General features: G+C 51.7%; 1 long non-coding RNA gene across 1 annotated transcript; it reads right to left on the bottom strand.

The window, feature by feature from the left end:
• Positions 1-241: 241 nt before the first annotated feature.
• On the bottom strand, positions 242-8,659 carry LOC138777116 (uncharacterized). The gene is made up of 3 exons (XR_011360823.1): positions 8,471-8,659; positions 1,015-1,123; positions 242-626 (listed from the first exon to the last, which is right to left on the bottom strand). It is a non-coding gene; the product is annotated as an uncharacterized lncRNA (long non-coding RNA).
• Between the last annotated feature and the right edge of the window lie 1,152 nt (positions 8,660-9,811).

The following is a 9,811-nucleotide window of genomic DNA, read 5'->3' as shown; positions in this document are numbered from 1 at the left end:
TGTCAAACAATGGGGCCTGGCATGCAGCGTTGTGTGTACTTCAAACTGTTTAATTCATATTTAAATGTATATTTTTATGTAAATTTGTGTATATATTATATGTAATCTTTTATTTATTAATAAATAGTAATACTTATACATTCATACATTCAGTCACAGTATCACACATACAGATATATAATACAGTTATTACATGTACATATACATCGATTTCATTACTATATTGGAATTTCAGTATTTATTATGGCCAAGTTTAGTATCACTACATCCTACAATGGCATCTAATGACCTAAACAGAAAGTATTAGAGATCTCCATGATAATGTTAGTGTGAGACCTGAGATTGGTTAGGACATTGGGGGAGTTATCAGGACTGGCATATATGTATGCTGGTTTTTCCTAAATCCCTGCCCCATGCCCCACACCGGATATATTGAGCAGAACCTCTTCGGCTAATCTGAGGCTGTCGTGCAGCATTCTCAGAAACCTATACTAGCTCTGGAGCTGGGGCAGATTTTTGCCATGATTTACTCCTGCTAGCAAGCGGAATCATAGGAAACCAGGTACCTGAGGAGGCCACATCCTAGCTGTGTCTGCATGGGGGTCCCTGTCTGACTGTAATAGACCCTTGTGAAAAAAAGAGAAAAAGAAGAAAAAAAAACAAGCACCTTTATATATTTGTATTAAAGCAGATTTACCTTTTGCTATAGATTGTAAGCTCCTGTGCCCAGGGCCCCCACTACTTAGATAGTGTGTGTGAAGGAAAATTTAGATATTAGCAAGTGACATATAAGTATGAATTATACAATATTTTGGAGCGCAATGTATAAGATTTACTTATATCTAGCAGGCCCACCCAGTTCTATAGGATCCTACACAATGTTATATTACTTATACATGAAGCTCAGGCACCTATGGACCCACAAGCCTGCACCTGTACCACCTATGGCTGGATATGGAGATATATATATATACTGTACAGTCACATGATCATTGTATACATGATACTACTCACGGCCACCCCTTCTCTTCCCATTATCCAGGAGCCATTATGGTCCTTTTCTTCCTGCAGAGGGCGCTCCATCTTCGCTGTCCAGTGCAGACTCTGTGTATGGGGCCGGTTCCTGAGCAGAGAGGCACAGAATGAGTATATTGGTGGAGAACTATAACACCAATCAACCAATCACAGCACAGCTTTCACTTTTTAAGACCAAAATACATGACCAGGGGATTGCTGACTTACCGGGCAAACACCCTCCCCCAACCATCCAATTAGCCACCATATTCCCCAATAACGACAGACAATAGGCTTTTCGGAAAATATGGCCACAGCAGCCTTTTATTAAGCAGCACAAAATAAATAACATTTTTAACTCCTAGTGCTAAACAGTTAACCCCCAAGTGGTCGGTCCTCGAAGCCCGAAATAATAATACCGCTGGCAGTCCTTATTTTCCATGCACAACCCAATAACCTGCAGCCGAAGTAACGCCGGCTCGCAAGCAAAGTTAACAAGGTATGTGCGTTACCTTCCCACCAGCCACGCTCCCAACCTTCCTTAACATTAAATAACTACTGCCAGTTCCAACCAACTCCGTCACCTTGCCAACCATAACATATAGGGAGTCCGGAACAACTAGTTCCCTCCCAAACTATCCATAACCGAGAAGCCACCCGACTTCGAGGACCCTCCACCGTAAAGCTGCTGCGACAGAAGACCCCCTTATTACCCCCACCGGCAGCAAACAATCACAGAAGAAAAAAGGGGCGGGTGGGTGGGAGATTCCTCCACGGCTTGAGGCCAAAAGGTAACCTCCCCCCCTGCACCTGCCTTAAATACCCCTTGACTTTCCCCCACCCCCTCACATCTCTCCCCCCAATCATTACCCCCCATTAACCCCAGGGCTCCTCCCCCCCCCCCTTTAGCCTAACCCCTCACCCCATCACCCAGGCAACCTCCCTCATGCAGCAAGGCCCTGTCATGAAGGCCTCCCCTTAGGGTTTTTTTAACCCCCTAGTCCGGCCTAACTTGACCAGGGGATTGCTGACTTACCGGGCAAACACCCTCCCCCAACCATCCAATTAGCCACCATATTCCCCAATAACGACAGACAATAGGCTTTTCGGAAAATATGGCCACAGCAGCCTTTTATTAAGCAGCACAAAATAAATAACATTTTTAACTCCTAGTGCTAAACAGTTAACCCCCAAGTGGTCGGTCCTCGAAGCCCGAAATAATAATACCGCTGGCAGTCCTTATTTTCCATGCACAACCCAATAACCTGCAGCCGAAGTAACACCGGCTCGCAAGCAAAGTTAACAAGGTATGTGCGTTACCTTCCCACCAGCCACGCTCCCAACCTTCCTTAACATTAAATAACTACTGCCAGTTCCAACCAACTCCGTCACCTTGCCAACCATAACATATAGGGAGTCCGGAACAACTAGTTCCCTCCCAAACTATCCATAACCGAGAAGCCACCCGACTTCGAGGACCCTCCACTAACGGCAATATCTGACCGCCTTAGATATTGGCGTCCCCCCAAACCCTAAGAGCCACCTCGATGCCCCCTTGCAGTGCCAAACACCAAAGATCTATGCCAACAGCATTGAGGTGGGTATTGTCACCTCTCCAATAACCCCCCGTACCCGATTCCAAATCCGGATGACGGACCACCACAGCCCCATTACGAGTCATGAATCTACCAACCGCTCGATTCACTTTTATACGAGCCTTATTCAACCGTTCAACAGACCGGGCCCCATTCCAGTGCCGGCGCGGAACAATATCCGACCAAACCGTCACCAACCCTGGAAATGAGGCCCAAAGTCGAAGAAGGTCGAACTTCACATCCCTAATGAGCTCTCTGAACGGCCTGGAACCAATATCGTTGCCGCCCAGGTGAAGAACCAAAATGTCCGGCGCACGGTCCCATCTGGCGAATTTATGAAACTCAGACAACATACGGCCCCATGTCATGCCTTTACGCCCAAGCCACCGAATACTAGCCACCTCGCGCGAGAAACCCAGCTGACGACCATCCGGCCGCACCGCCGCACGGACTGCACCCCACCAGACGTAGGAGTGGCCCATGATCCAAACCAAAGCACTACCAGGACCTGCAAGACACAAATAAAGAGTTTAAACAGCATAACACAACCGACCAACGCAAGCAACAACCCCCCACCCCCTACCGAACATAACTTACAACCAATGAGGGCGAACATACGACTTAAAACGGGCCGACTCCCAACGCCCTATCCTACGAACCACCTCGTCCCCCAGACCTGCTCTCGCCGCCTCGGTTGCGGCCCCAATACGAAAAGAGTGCCCCCCATAATCACTAGCGGCCACCCCACAAGCAAGCAAACACTTCCGGAAAACGGCCAAAAATTGGTAACGCGACAAAAACCTACCGTCCATGTGCTGTAAAAACGGCCCAGACTCGACAGAAAAACGGCTACGATACTCAGCCACGCACCGAACCGGACAAACCCCAGCCCCCGGAACACCATACAACGTAACCCTGGAACCACTACCAAACTGGTCAGTCTTAGACCGCCGCAGCAAAAACACAACACCACCCTCCACCAACTCAACATCCTCTGCCAGAATACCCCCAGGCCTGGAAACTGAAGGACTAACAAGCTCCCCCACCCTCAACGCCCCAAAAAAAGCCAATGAAAAAGCCAACCGAAAAAGGCATGCCTCGAACCCATCCGCACAAATACCCTCCAAACGACCACACATAGACCCCAACAACTGAAACGATACAGGACGCCTGGTATCGCCGGGCTTCCAACCCTTGCGGAATCCCACCAACGCCTTACGAACCAGGAACAATTTTGTAACATCCCCCAGCCCCCTTAACCTACAACCAAAAGCCACCCCGGCCACTAGCCGATTAACCATAGGAACAGACCACCCCTGATCCCAACAATGCCCCAACAACAACAGAAAGGACAACTCCTCACCTCCCACCTCCCCGACCTCCCGTTGCCAGTCCTCCCACTGCCCCCATGCCCTGGAGTATGCCATTCTCGTCCGCTCAGCCACCGAAGCAGAAATCAAGCCTGATGCCGCCCGAAAGGCAGCCGCCACAGTTCCTCTGGAAAAACCTCCGCCATCAACTTCGCACCAGGAGCGAGCCGACGAAAACGATCCCACTGTGAACGAGAAAGGGAGTCAGCAATCTCATTACACACGCCCGGCAAATGCACCGCAGTAACGCTAATGTTCAGCGATAAGCACAGCAACACCATCCGCTGCAACAACAGCACCACCGGCGGTGACGACGCTGACAGTGAAGAGATCGCCTGAACTACCCCCAGATTGTCACAGTGGAATCGAATCCGGCAATCCTTGAACCTGTTCCCCCAAATGGCCAATGCGACCACAATGGGAAACAGTTCGAGCAACGCAAGGTTGCGCACGAACCCCCGCTCCTTCCAATCCTCCGGCCACGATCCCACACACCAGTCCCCCTGACAGTACACCCCAAAACCGCCTTCCCCGGCCGCATCAGTGAACAGCTCAAAATCCTCAGCCGGCCGAACCGGCGCCTGCCACAAGGAGCGACCGTTATAGGCCTCGAGAAACGACGCCCATACCGCCAGGTCATCGCGCAGCTCAGCCCCCAACCGAACAAAGTGCCGTGGAGATGACAACCCCGCCGTCGCCTGCGCCAACCGCCGGCAAAATATGCGGCCCATCGGCATGATCCGACAAGCGAAATTAAGCTTCCCCAGCAAGGATTGCAAATCCCGAAGCCGTACCTTCCGGAGCCCCCGGAGCCGCGCCACCTCCCCGCGCAATCCCACCAACTTATCCTGGGGCAACCGACACTCCATTGCCATCGTGTCAATCTCAATTCCCAGAAAACTCAAGCAAGTTGTGGGCCCCTCAGTCTTGTCCCTTGCCAGCGGAACCCCGAACCGCTCGGCAAGGACGTGAACCGAGTGCAGCAAAACCGCGCAAACATTAGAATCCCCAGGACCGACACACAAAAAATCGTCCAAATAATGAAGAATGGACGCCAACCCCGAAAAATCCCGCACCGCCCACTCCAAGAACGACCCAAACGCTTCAAAGTAAGCGCACGAGATGGAACATCCCATGGGCAGACATCGGTCAACAAAGTACCCCCCGTCCCACACACAGCCCAGCAAGTGCAGGCTGTCGGGATGAACAGGCAAAAGGCGAAATGCAGCTTCCACATCTGTCTTTGCCAGCAACGCCCCCCGCCCAAACTCCCGAACCCACCGTAAAGCAGAGTCAAACGACGTATACACCACAGAACAGCGATCCGGATCTATCCCGTCGTTCACCGACAACCCTTTTGGAAAAGACAGGTGGTGAATGAGCCGAAATTTATTCGGCTCCTTCTTTGGAACCACCCCCAAAGGCGAAACCAAAAGCCCCACCATCGGAGGGGACGGGAAGGGGCCCGACATCCTGCCCAACGCCACCTCCTTGCCCAGCTTCTCCGCCACCACCGATGAGTGCAACAAGGCCGACTTCAAATTACCCCCCTGCCGAGGCAAGGTGACCGTAAGTGATGGAATACGGAAACCCTCCCGAAAACCGCCCTCCAACAGCGCCGCTCTCTCCCGATCCGGATATCTATTTAGGTAGGGCAACATCGCGTCCAGCCGGACCGGTGTCACCCCCTTTTCCAGACGCATCGCCTCCACTTCCCCTAACCCTCTGCCCCCTGAAACAGCGAGACGCCCCGTGGGTTCCCCCACAAGTGGAGCACTCATGTTTGAATTTACATTTTGCCCCGAACTTGCAACTTCCTTCATTGAAAAGGAAGCACAGCCCCTTTTGGACGGCCGCCGAGTACCCGGACTGTCCCATGCCCCCGGCGGACCCCTGAAAGGGCGAACTAACCGTCGCACTCTTAACCGGCGCCGTAACCCGCAACCATAAACCTATATCTTTATGGTCCCACCGGATGCTAGGCCTAACCGCTTTGCGCTGACGAAATTGCTCGTCATAGCGCAACCAGGACTGACCCCCGTAGGTACGGTAAGCCTCATGTACAGCATCCAAATAACAAAACATGCCCAAGCATTCACCCGGCGACTTCTCCCCCACAATTCCCGCCAAAATAGTGAAAGCCTGTAACCAATTCTGGAAAGTCCGCGGTATCAGCCGATACCGCCGGCTCTCCTCCTTATCTTTCTTATCATCTCCTGGCTTAACCCGATCCAAATTAAATTTCTCAAGGGGCAATAAAGAGAAAATCTCCACATATTCCCCCTTGTGAATCTTGTCCCGCACCTCCTGCTTAACATGGGAACCGAGGGGGCCTTCAAAGCACACATAGACCTCCCCCCTAGCAGCATCATCCAGTCGCGTAACATCCTCCCGCCGGACAGCCTCAGGGTCTGTCTGTGTTTCTACCGGCACCCCTGCCCCCGAGGACGCACTGTACACACCCTGACCACCCACAGCGGCAGCAGACATCGCAACACCAGCAGCGCTACCCCCCCCTGTCCATGCAAGCGCCGGCGAAGGAGAACCCCCCCCCGCCCCTTGCCCCAGGCTACAGAAAAAGGCCCGCATCCCCTGCAGCAAATCACCCAAACCGCTCTGCCCAAAACCCCCTCCCGCGACACCCCCAGGCCCCAACCCCACAGGCAAAATTGTTCCCAGCTCACCTTGCTGCCTGGGTGCTGTGTGCCCAGCAGCGGACAGTCCGGCATCCCTCGCAGGCCCCGGCAGGGGCAGCGGCCCAGCGACGGGCTCCTCCCCATCTGACAGGTCATCTGGGACAGGCGGACTGCCTGACGCCTGCCATACCGCTCCGGCGCCCCCCTCGGACGGGGGCGCCGTTGAAGATCCTGGCACCGGGCTGCTACGAGCAGAGGGGGCGGGGCCAGCGGAACGCCGCCCGGTGACGTCACTCCGCCGAGAGGACGCAGGAGGCGGCCTCCGAACAGGCCCACGCTTAGACTCCAACCGGCGCCGAGCAGGCCTGCGCGACTCCACCACCTGCAGGCCCGCCGTTCCTGGTCCGGACCCTGTGAAGCCAGCCGACGTCGAGGGGAGAGGCGACTCCTCCCCCCTGTACGGATCCCGCCTGGAAACGGGATTGCTCCCAGCCCTGGCCGACCGGGCAGTGGCGCGCCGGGTCGGCGCAGGGGCCGGAGCGTCCCTGGAGGGGCTCCCTACACGGCGCCGGACCCTGGGGGCAATGTCCGGGCTAAGGCGCGCCGGAGGCCGAGACCTCCGCGGCCGGAGCGCCACGGACGAAACTGGAGCAGGGGCCACAGACGGACCTGGCAGGAGAGCCTGAAGCTGTTCCTGGAGCCATAGCGGCCCCCTCTCCACCGCAGCCCGACGGAGCTGCTCGAAAGCGCCAGCCAGAGGATCCATACTTGCAGCACAGATTCCTCCATGGCTTGAGGCCAAAAGGTAACCTCCCCCCCTGCACCTGCCTTAAATACCCCTTGACTTTCCCCCACCCCCTCACATCTCTCCCCCCAATCATTGCCCCCCATTAACCCCAGGGCTCCTCCCCCCCCCCCCCTTTAGCCTAACCCCTCACCCCATCACCCAGGCAACCTCCCTCATGCAGCAAGGCCCTGTCATGAAGGCCTCCCCTTAGGGTTTTTTTAACCCCCTAGTCCGGCCTAACTAAACTAAATCTGCATAGTTATTGGTTGCTATGGAAGGTTTATGAGGCTCTACTTGTTGCCCATAGCAACCAATCACTATGCATCTTTTATTTTGTAGACTGCCCTATAGAAATAACAGCGGTTATTGGTTGATAGGAGTAATAAGGAAAGTTAAACAAACCCTGTACAGTGGAGCCGTTACTTATAGCAACCAATAAGATTCCAGCTTTCATTTCTCAGAGGCCTCTTTAATATAAAAGCTAGAATCTGATTGGTTGCTATGGGCAACTGCCGCACGCTTCCTCTGCACCCAGGTTGATAACGTTCTGCCAATATGAGGTAGAATGACACTAGGAAGACCTCTAGCTGCGAAGCTTTCATTTACCCAGAGCAGCATGTGTAATGAGAGGCGAGCTGTGATTGGTTGCTATGGGCAACAAAGACAATCCTATTACAAGACAGCGTCATAAATCTCCCCCAACAACATTCCCAAAGTTGTGAACCAAAAGCAAAAATAAATTCAGTAAAAACATAAAGAATTACAGCATGAGAATGTCCATAGCCTGATCATATTCCCAGCAGCGGATCATGGATGATGAGAGTATTCACACTGCAGTCTTACAGTAGAAATGGTCTTGTTGCCCATAGCAACCAATCACAGCTCAGCTCTCATTACTCATATTGCTCAGGTATAATGAAAGCTGAGCTGTGATTGGTTGCTATGGGCAACAAGGAGAAGACAGGACCATAAATCTCCCCTAATAACCAATAAAAGTCAATTTCTTATTAAAATAAACAGCGCCCCCTTCTGTCCTCCTCCAGTGTACAATGTGGCTATAACGCTTACCAATAGATGATGAGGGGCATAAAGGAGATCTGAGCCGTCAATCAGAAAATGGCTCCTCAGAAATCAGGAGGCGCTGGAGGAGGAGGAGGATCTGCTGCTGCTGCTGCTGCTGTTGTTGTTGATGATGTTGATGATGATGATGTTGTTGCTGTTGTTGTTTTCTGTACGGGTCATGGCAGTTGGTTGATGACCTCACAAACCAGTTCAAATCAACAGCCCAGACACTGACCAATCACTGTGCAGTATACTGACTGGTCACATGACCAATCTACTGCAGCCAATCCCCTTCAGGGATGTTCACAATTGAACAAATAACATTTTTTAATAGTTTAATAACACTTCCACCCAGATGAAACCCAGCAGGTAAAGCACCATGATGTGTGAGCAAAGGAATACCCAAAGCCTTACCATGTTCCCAGCAGTGGATGATGAGAGTATTCACACTGCAGTCTTACATTAGGAATTGACTTTGTTGCCCATAGCAACCAATCACAGCTCACCTTTACAATACTCATGTTCCCTGGTAAAATGAAAGCTGAGCTGTTATTGGTAGGTAAGGGCAACAAAGCCAATTCCTACTGTATTGTCTGATAAACCTCCAACAATAATATTCTCTGTTGCTCGTAGCAACAAATCCCCACTCAGCGCCCTTCCCAGATCCTTAAACGGTGAGCCCACAGTTCCATGATGACCCTCCCTTCTCCATGTGGTCACCAACATACAATAAATACACTTTTATGTACAATTGTATCTGTATACATGTCTTTAGGTGAGAAGCACTTGTTTTTAGGTGTTTTATTGGATGTAATAAAATTGACTTTTAGGGGGAGATTTATCAAATTGGTGTAAAGTAGAATTGTTTTAGTTGCCCCTAGCAACCAATCAGATACCACCTTGCATTCCTCACAGATTCTTTGAAAGGTGGAATCTGATTGGTTGCTAGGGGCAACTAAAACAATTCTACTTTACACCAATTTGATACATTTTCCAAACTGCCTGCCTGTTTTTGGTGTTGGGATCACACCTCTTCGGGGATTTTGTCTAATGTGTAGTATGCTTTGTCACAGACAACCAGATTAAAGTGAGCCTGTCACCCATAATGCTAGAGATGACTCTTGTGTATTCATTAGATGGCACTGTCCCTGTGCTCCTGTCCCTGTGCTCCTGCCAGTGATTGAGAGGCTACACTATGCACATAGTGACTAGGAGAAGACTGTCAGTCACTAGCACTAGAAACATTACACCAAGAGAGTGACAACTAGAGATGAGCGAACCTGGAGCATGCTCGAGTCGATCCGAACCCGATCATTCAGCATTTGATTAGCGGGGCTGCTGAAGTTG

Source organism: Dendropsophus ebraccatus, unplaced genomic scaffold (assembly GCF_027789765.1).
Source record: "Dendropsophus ebraccatus isolate aDenEbr1 unplaced genomic scaffold, aDenEbr1.pat pat_scaffold_494_ctg1, whole genome shotgun sequence".
In the NCBI taxonomy this organism is placed as follows: domain Eukaryota; kingdom Metazoa; phylum Chordata; class Amphibia; order Anura; family Hylidae; genus Dendropsophus; species Dendropsophus ebraccatus.
This window is presented reverse-complemented; position numbering and strand designations above follow the sequence as displayed.